General features: G+C 32.3%; 1 pseudogene; it reads right to left on the minus strand.

Annotated features, from left to right (window-relative positions):
• Positions 1–5,767, minus strand: part of LOC110012093 (uncharacterized) — a 41,865-nt pseudogene extending 36,098 nt beyond the window's left edge.
• Between the last annotated feature and the right edge of the window lie 4,005 nt (positions 5,768–9,772).

Consider the following 9,772-nt stretch of genomic DNA (forward strand, 5'->3'; position numbering starts at 1 on the left):
AAATTTAGCTGATTTCCACGGTTTTATTAAAGTAAGTTTGTTTTCCTATTATACAAACTTGTAGTTATTATTACGCTTAGTAAATTTACCACACTAATACTTGGATGTAGACCGACGTTTAGGTCAAGTATCGTCGAATTTTGAGAACGTTTAAAATTTAGGTTTTTTTTCACGATTTTATTAATGCAAGTTTGTTTCCCTTTTACAGTAACTTATAGTTATTATTACGCTTATCAAATTTACCACACAAATGCTTGGGTCTAGACCTACGTTTGGGTCTAGATTTGTCGAATTCTGAGAACGTTCAAAATTTAGCTATTTTTGCATTATTTGATTAAAGCAAGTTTGTTTCCCTTTTATACGAACTTGTAGTTATTATTACGCTTAGCAAATTTACCACATAAATGCTTGGGTCTAGACAAATATTTGAGTTAAGTGTTGTCGAACTCTGAAAACGTTCAAAATTTAGCTGTATTACACGGTCTTACAAAAGTAAGTTCTTTTCCTTTTATACTAACCTGTAGTTATTATTACGCTTAGCAAATTTACCATATAAATGCTTGGGTCGACCCCGATGTTTGGATCGAGTTTCGTCGCATTGTGAGAACGTTCAAAATTTAGTTGTTTTGCACGGTTTTAGTAAGGCAATTTTATTTTCCCTTTTATAATAACTTGTAGTTATTATTACGCTTAGTAAATTTACCACATAAATGTTTGGGTCTAGTCCTACGTTTGAGTCAAGTTTCGTCGAATTCTGAGAACGTTTAAAATTTAGCTATTTTGCACGGTTTTATTAAAGCAAGTTTGTTTCCCTTTTATACTAACTTGTAGTTATTATTACGCTTACCAAATTTACCACACAAATGATTGGGTCTACACCTACGTTTGGGTCAAGTTTCGACGAATTCTAACTACGTTCAAAATGTAGCAGTTTTGCACGTTTTATTAAAGCAAGTTTGTTTTCCTTTTATACTAACTTATAGTTATTATTACGCTTACCAAATTTACCATTCAAATGCTTGGATCTACACCAATGTTTGGGTCAAGTTTCGATGATTTCTAAGTACGTTCAAAAAGTAGTTGTTTTGCACGTTTTACTAAAGCAAGTTTGTTTCCCTTTTATACTAACTTGTAGCTATTATTACGTTTAACAATTTCTACCACAAAAATTCTTGGGTCTAGACCAACGTCTGGGTCAAGTTTCGTTGAATTGTAAGAACGTTCGAAATTTAGATGTTTTGCACGGTTTTTTAAAGCAAGTTTGTTTCTGTTTTATACTAACTTGTAGTTATTATTATGTTTAGGAAATTTACCACACAAATGCTTGGGTCTAGTCCTACGTTTAGGACAAGTTTCATCGAATTCTAAAAACGTTCGAAATTTAGCTGTTTTACACAGTTTTATTAAAGCAAGTTTGTTTCCCTTTTATACTAACTTGTAGGCATTATTAAGTTTAGCAAATTTTTCATACAGATGCTTAAGTCTAGACTAACTTTTGGGACAAGTTTCGTGAAATTATGAGAAAGTTCAAAATTTAGCTGTTTTACACGGTTTTATTAAAGCAAGTTCTTTTTTCTTTTTACACTAACTTGTAGTTATTATTACGCTTAGTAAATTTACTACACAAATTCTTGGGTCTAGTCCTACGTTTAGGTCAAGTTTCGTCGAATTTTGATAAAGTTTAAAATAAATGCTTGGGTCTAGACCTACGTTTGGATCAAGTTTCGTCGAATTCTTAGAACGTTCAAAATTTAATTATTTTTGCACAGTTTTATTAAAACAAGTGTGTTTCCCTCTTATACTTACTTTTCGTTATTATTCACTTAGCTAATTTAGGACAAAAATGCTTAGGTCTAGGCCTACGTTTGGGTCAAGTTTCGTCGAATTCTGGGAACGTTCAAAATTTAGTTGTTTTGCACGGTTTTATTAAAGAAAGTTTGTTTCCCTCTTATACTAACTTGTAGTTATTATTACGCTTAGCAAATTTACCAAACAAATGCTTGGGTCTAGACGTTCGTTTTGTCAAGTTTCGTCGAATTCTGAGAATGTTCAAAATTTAGCTGTTTTGCACGGTCATATTAAAGCAAGTTTGTTTTCTTTTTATACTAACTTGTAGTTATTATTACATGTTGCAAATTTACCATACAAATGCTCGGGTCTAGACCTACGTTTGGGTCAAGTTTCGTCGAATTCTGATAACGTTCAAAATTTTGTTGTTTTGCACAGTTTTATTAAAACAAGTTTGTTTCCCTCTTATACTTATTTTTAGTTATTATTCTCTTAGCAAATTTACCACACAAATGCTTAGGTCTAGACCTACGTTTGGGTCAAATTTCGTCGAATTCTAAAAACGTTCAAAATTTAGCTGTTTTGCAAGGTTTTATTAAAGCAAGTTTGTTCCCTTTTATACTAACTTGTTCTTATTTTTACGTTTAGCAAATTTACCACACAAATATTAAGGTCTAGATCTACGTTTGGGTCAAGTTTCGACGAATTCTAAGAACATTCAAAATGTAGTTGTTTTGCAAATTTATTAATACGCCTAGCAAATTTACCACACAAATGCTTGGGTTTAGAGTTAACGTTCGGGTCAAGTTTCGTCAAGTTCAGAAAATGTTCAAAATTTAGCTGTTTTGCACGGTTTTATTAAATAAAGTTTGTTTCCCTCTTATACTAGTTATTATTACGCTTAGCAAATTTATCACACAAATGCTTGGGTCTAGACCTACGTTTCGGTCAAGTTTCGTCGAATTCTGAAAACGTTCAAAATTTAGCTGTGTTGCACGGTTTTATTAAAATGAGTTTGTTTCTCTTTTATACTAACTTGTAGTTATTAATAAGCTTAGCAATTTTACCAAACAAATTATTGGGTTAAGACCAACGTTCGGTTCAAGTTTCTTCAAATTCTGAAAACGTTCAAAATTTAACTGTTCATGGTTTTATTAAAGTAAGGTTATTTCCCTCTTATACTAACTTGTAGTTACTATTACGCTTTGAAAATTTATCACACAAATGCTTGGGTATAGACCTACGTTTGGGACAACTTTCGTCGATTTCTGAGAACGTTCAAAATTTAGATGTTTTGCACAGTCTTATTAAAGCAAGTTTGTTTCCCTTTTATACTAACTTGTAGTTATTATTGCACTTAGCAAATTTATCACAAAAATGCTTTGGTCTAGACCAACGATCGGGTCAAGTTTCGTCGAATTCTGAGAACGTTCAAAATTTAGTTATTTTGTACGGTTTTATTAAAACAAGTTTGTTTCCCTCTTATACTAACTTGTAGTTATTATTAGCTCAGCAAATTTACCACACAAATACTTGGGTCTACACCTACGTTTGGGTAATGTTTCGTCGAATTCTGAAAACATTCAAAATTTAGTTATTTTGCATGGGTTATTAAAGCAAGTTTGTTTCCCTTTTATACTAACTTGTAGATATTATTACACATAGCAAATTTACCATACAAATGCTTGGGTCTAGAGCAACGTTTGGATCAAGTTTCGTTGAATTTTGAGAACGTTCAAAATTTAGTTGTTTTGCATGGTCTTATTAAAGCAAGTTTGTTTTACTTTTATACTAACTTGTACGTATTATTACAGTTAGCAAATTTACCACGCAAACGCTTGGGTCGAGACCAACGATCGGGTCAAGTTTCGTCGAATTTTGAGAATGTTCAAAATTTAGTTGTTTTGCATGGTTTATTAAAATAACTTTGTTTCCCTCTTATACTAACTTGTAGTTGTTATTCGCTTAGCAAATTTACCACACAAATGCTTAGGTTTAGACCTACATTTAGATCAAGTTTCGTCCAATTCTAAAAACATTCAAAATTTAGCTGTTTTGCACGGTTTTATTAAAGCAAGTTTGTTCCCTTTTATACTAACTTGTAGTTATTATTACGCTTAGCATATTTACCACACAAATATTAGGGTCTAAATCTACGTTTAGGTCAAATTTCGACGAATTTTGAGAACGTTCAAAATGTAGCTGTTTTGCACGGTTTTATTAAAGCAAGTTTGTTTTCCTTATGAATTTTGCAGTTACATTGGATATAGAAATCAATAGCATCAATTTTTTTTCTTTTTCATGATTGATGAAGACTCGGTCAAAGGCTCAATATATAGTTTATCGAATATTATATCTCCCACACCAAACAAAGTACAGCCTTATGCATCAAACTAGACTATGGATAATTAAAACAAGAAGAATAATTTTTCTTTTGTTTATTGAGAGACATAGATATCATCTTAGAGAAATTATAATTAAATTATAGAAAAAAGAAACCATACCTTTGATTGGATTAAGAGAAATACCAACATACAATTTTCAAATATAATCATCCGATGTAGACAATTAGTTTAATTCTCCATCACTACATGTTTTTGTTTTGATAAATCCTTGATGGAATGTATATTTCTCGAAATATTCCTCGCATGACACGAAAACAAGAATTAGTACAACCATGCACTTCATAACACGAAATCAAGGATTAGTACAACCATGCACTTAATCAACACAAATCACAATCTTATTCATGGCTTTAGATTGTTGTGGAAAATGATGTGATTTGTGTTTATAATCATATCTCAAAATAACATTAAAATATAAAATATCATTATACGTATTAAGACAATTATATATAGTACAGAAATGAACAAAATAAATTTAGAAACTAGAAAAGCTGCATCGATGGAGAGTCACGACACTTGTTGCTAACCTAAAGCCATGATTGCCTCCTCACGTGCAGGTTTTAAGGGTTGACCATGACTCCAGGATAAAACTCCATTAGCTCTCAGCAGTGTCTTATCTCATGTGCACGACCACGAGGAGACTAGGAAACAGTCCACAGTCACGTTGCAAAAACTCTACAAATGCTTGTGTGAGTATAAAATGTTTCTCGAAACATAAGCTATACAAAATATATATCTTTCTCAATGTGCCAAATGAAAAAAGCTAATGGCCCTTTAAATAGTTGTAAGAATTTGACCGTTATAAAATATTAAGTGGCCTAATTAAAACTTATAATATTATAATAAATTCAATTATAGATAGGTAACATAAATATATAAAATGTAACGGTTAAATATTTATTAAACCTTATAAATTCACAATTAAATCATCATAATAATGGGGCCATAAACCTCCAATAAATATCAAATTAAACTGGCACATTAAGATCAAATAAATTGTTGGAAATAATTTGACAATTTAGAAAATTTTAAAGCTTATTTCCAATAGATACTGCTTGTCTCGCAAGTGGAGTTCCGAATTCTCCCAATTTATCAACAAATATCCTTATCTACAATTAATAAAATTATGCACATTTGATAAGAAGAAAATATTTTTAATATATGTGAAAATATATAACACTTGTTACCTCATTCGTTGCATTAGCTTGAACAATTAAGTCTGATTCGAATCTTTTAATCACTTCTCTGACTCATCGTCTAACCTCTGTCGCTTCAAACACACTAGTGTTTGAATATTGAAGAATGGGATTGAAGAAATAACCTACAAGGGAAACCAAAAAAATAAAGTTAGTAAGATTTTACTCATATGATAAAATTAATAAACAAAGTTTAAAATTTGCCAACTACATGCAAGTGCCAATACCATCTGTGATCAATAATCTCCTAGTATTTCTCCCACTTTTAACACTTGATTTTATGACCACTTTAGCTTTATCTATTGCTTCATAGATGATATACAATGTGCGCTTTTTATCCGGGTTCACGGCCTTTAAGACTCTCACTAAAGACTCCATAACTGCACAACATTCTCTTTCTTCTAAAATCTTTTTGTTAGTACTATCTCAGACACCTGGATGTCCTTATTTCTCCATCTTGTTGTTTTGTTGAAAGTTTTTCATTCATCACATGTACACAATATTCTTAATTCTATTTGATGACTAATGAGACTCTCATGGGCAATATATTGAGGCTCAAATCTAGTGATTCCAGGTCTTAACAATTCTCTATCCTTGGTATAAATTTTATGAGATTCACAATCTTGTCATAATTATATATGAAGCTACTAATTATGTAGGATTTATCTATGACCGCCTTCATTAATCTCATCTTTTCAATATTTTCTAGCATCAAATCAATACAATATGCCACACAAGGAGACCTGAAAATAGATACTTTATTTTTTGCATCAACGTTTGTCCAACAGTTCTAAAAGAACTTCCGTTATCTGTGACAACTTGCACAATATTTTGTTATCCAATCTCTTTGACTACTCGATCCATCAAACCAAAGCTAAAATTTTAATTATTTTTTTATTTGTACAATCGACATAGGAATGATGTATCATATTTTGATCACAATATATCATGAAATTTATGATTGAATGTCTTGCTCTACTACTTCAACCATCACACATTATTGTGCATCCAAAAATTGGCCACTAAATTTTCAAAGTGTTAATATATGTTTCGAGTCCCTCAACATCTTCATTCAAATATATACCACCAATTTGATACCCAGATGGCGCTTTAACTTCGACTCCTACCTCAACGATAGTATCAATCATTGATTGCATATAAGGACCAGTATCTGCAGCATTTAATGCTAAAGTATTAAAAATAAAAATTTTTGACACAACTTTACCTAATTTTTTAATTCTTCTTTTGGATAGCTTGCCTTTTGAAAATTTTATTTCCAAATGGAAACATGTGCGGTCAAAGCTAAGGGAACGCATCTCAACACCCGATTCACCCCATAGCTCTATAAAACTCCACTCTTTGCTCAAGAAGTTGACCCTTTAGAAGATCCTCCATAGAACCCTACAAATTTAAAATAAACTTAATTTAAGAGCAATTAATATCCTCCCTTACAATATTATTGAGTGTTTCTTTTCTTCGTGTTGGAGTTGCCTTTTCTTTTATTCCATCATCCAAGAGTTTTCGTACCTTCTTCCTGATCTCCGATGGAACACTTGAACATGCTTTGAATTTCCAGAGACATGTGTAATATGATGCTTAAGATGAGTAATCCCCCCATGTACCACTTTTCCACAATAGTTACATTTGCATTTCTTTTTGTCCCCTCCAACAATGGTTGATGCTCCCAACCATTATTCAATTTCAAGAGCCATATTAACTGCACACAATTTTGATATAAAATTATCAAAACAATTTCAATTAAAATTAAACTTCACAGCATTTTAAATGTATTATTCGAGATATTTAACAAAGTTCAATAAATATGTATAATATTTGAAATAGTTTATAAACTTGAAGACTTACTTGAGCTTTAAAATATTTTTTGTTTGGAGAGTTGGACATTTTGAACTAAGCATTGCACTTCAAAATATATTTAGTTTGAGGAGTTGGATAGTTTGAACATATTTATGAACTTGAAAATGCATTATCAAGTCATGGGTTTCTTCACTCTCTTGCTGCAATAATTGTACTCCATACCTATATAATTTTGCTGCAACACTAGTACCTCATGTTCACTTTCTTGCACAATAAAGTCACAAGATTCTTATTGCAAGAATCAAATAAAAATGTCCTAACAAATTTGTGTGAAGCCTTGTCGAAGAAAATTCATCATCATCCACACCTTCTCCTCTTGGATGATTATTTGTTGAAAAATCTTTTCTAACTCCTATTACTAAATAAGCAATAGTTTAGTACATGTTTGAGTTTGACATATTTTGGCCATTTCTTGCTCTAATGCTTGCAGCGATTGTAGCTATAACTCCTATTGCTTGCTTGTAGCTATCAAACTCACTTGTCTGTGGACCTTCACTTATTCTTGAGTCCTCTTAATTTATTGTTGTAATGATACATAAATTCAAAGTGGGCATCATTGATAATTTGATCATGGTTTTTTTGTAGTTTAGTTGTTCATCCACTGGGCAGTGATTAATTGTGTTCAAATTTTGCTAAATATTCTTTTTAATTTTTGTGATATCGTTGAGAATATCGGATACAAGCAATAATATCAGTTACTCACCCATGTACCATGTTCATCACCTCATCTATCGTTGCATCATATAGCTGGTTACTAGAGAAAATAGTCCGGAATTGGCTCTCCAAAATTCCTCGAATACAGTCTGCCATTCCCCGCTCCCGTCCTTCAATCAAGTGATCATATTTCATCATTTTCGAGATAGTTTTGTAGCATGGAAGTACTTTGTATTTCGATCCCTGCCCCTCATCCAATGAGCTTTACATCTCTTCTGCCATACTATTTCTTCTTTCTCTCGTAGCTCCTCCAATTTTTATTCCAGGCGTTGGATATCATGGTTGGACTCCTCATCTTCGTTTCCTCATTAATGCACCCTTTGTATCCTTAATACCTCTTCGCACATGTTCGAATTCCGCCTTATCCCATGTCAGCAGTCTGACTATATAATGTTTTATTTTTTTCCATATTGCCAAATTTGTGTCATCCACGGCTACCTCATTCCATGAACCTCGAATAACTCTTTCACAATCCTTCGACCTCACCTACATAGTCTCAAAACGAAACTATTTATTTCGACATTCCTCTATCCCCTCTTGCTCCAACTCCACATCAAGCATTATTGGGTAACGATCGAAATTTTGTACGCAAAAATTGGGAGTCACACAGACGCAATCCTGCCGTGCGCTCACTGTATGTGGTTCTTGTTGATAATTTCACCATGTAAGGGAGTCCTCTCATAATCAATATTAGTCAGATTACATAATACATTTTAAAACGCTTGTATTTACCACAATGGGCGAGCTGCCCCTGTTTTCTCATGCCAAAATATATTCAATTATAATCGCCTACACACACCCACGACATCTCGTCCTTTCCTTTAACCTGATTATATTTTCCTAGTGCTACCGCTGGTTTACTGTAACACCTGAGAACTGCAATTTGTCAACCCCAGAATTACCAAAAATTTCCACATTTATATGATTTCTAGAATACGAACATAACTAAACTGAAAAAATTTTCCTCCACAAAAGCATTAAGCCACCTAAGGTTCCTCTGGACTAAACTTCGACCCCAACATGTCAAACTTATTCCTTAGTAGCCGAAATTGTGATATTCAAAAAATTTTGTACATAATTGAGAGACTAATTGATAATTATTAAAAAAATTTAAATTTTATTAAATAAATTATAGGTTGAAATTGAAATATATTCATACTTGAACGGAGTAAATTGGAGCTCATTATAATAATTAGAGTAAATTATATTAATTAAAAAATTAGATGGGATGTAATGATAATTATTAAAAAGATTAAGATAAAAAGAATAAGGAAGAGGGGGTGGGAAGTGGCGTGACAGGCCACTCCCAATAAACAGCTCTGAACCAGTTTTCTACACTGCTCTCTCTATACTCCATCACTTTCCAAGGCAAATTTGACAATTGATGAGGTGATTTATTTAAAGATAAATATACCCCTCGTTAAGGATAAATTTGGCTGCCAACTTGGGAAACCTTTTAAAAGGTAAGAATCCCCTAAGTACTCCTATGGCAAAAATAACATCAGGAGTAATTAAGAGACATTAATTAGCTGCGATCTGGGAGCATGACTTAAGCATAATTACAGCATATTGGCATTTATCAAATACACTGTGGGTAAATCTATAAATATGATGAGTTATATTCATTAGAAGGTAATGTCCACATATACTAAGTAATTCATTCTATCTATCTTCTCTATCCTGATATCTAGATTCTAACTTAGGCGTCGGAGTATTTTCGTCGGAAACCAACCCAACTAGCCTAATTGCTTTCGTGTTCTCAGAGTTACAAATCTGTTCGAGGAATTGATCCAA

Source organism: Sesamum indicum, linkage group LG6, assembly GCF_026168435.1.
Source record: "Sesamum indicum cultivar Baizhima isolate 11 linkage group LG6, ASM2616843v1, whole genome shotgun sequence".
NCBI lineage: Eukaryota > Viridiplantae > Streptophyta > Magnoliopsida > Lamiales > Pedaliaceae > Sesamum > Sesamum indicum.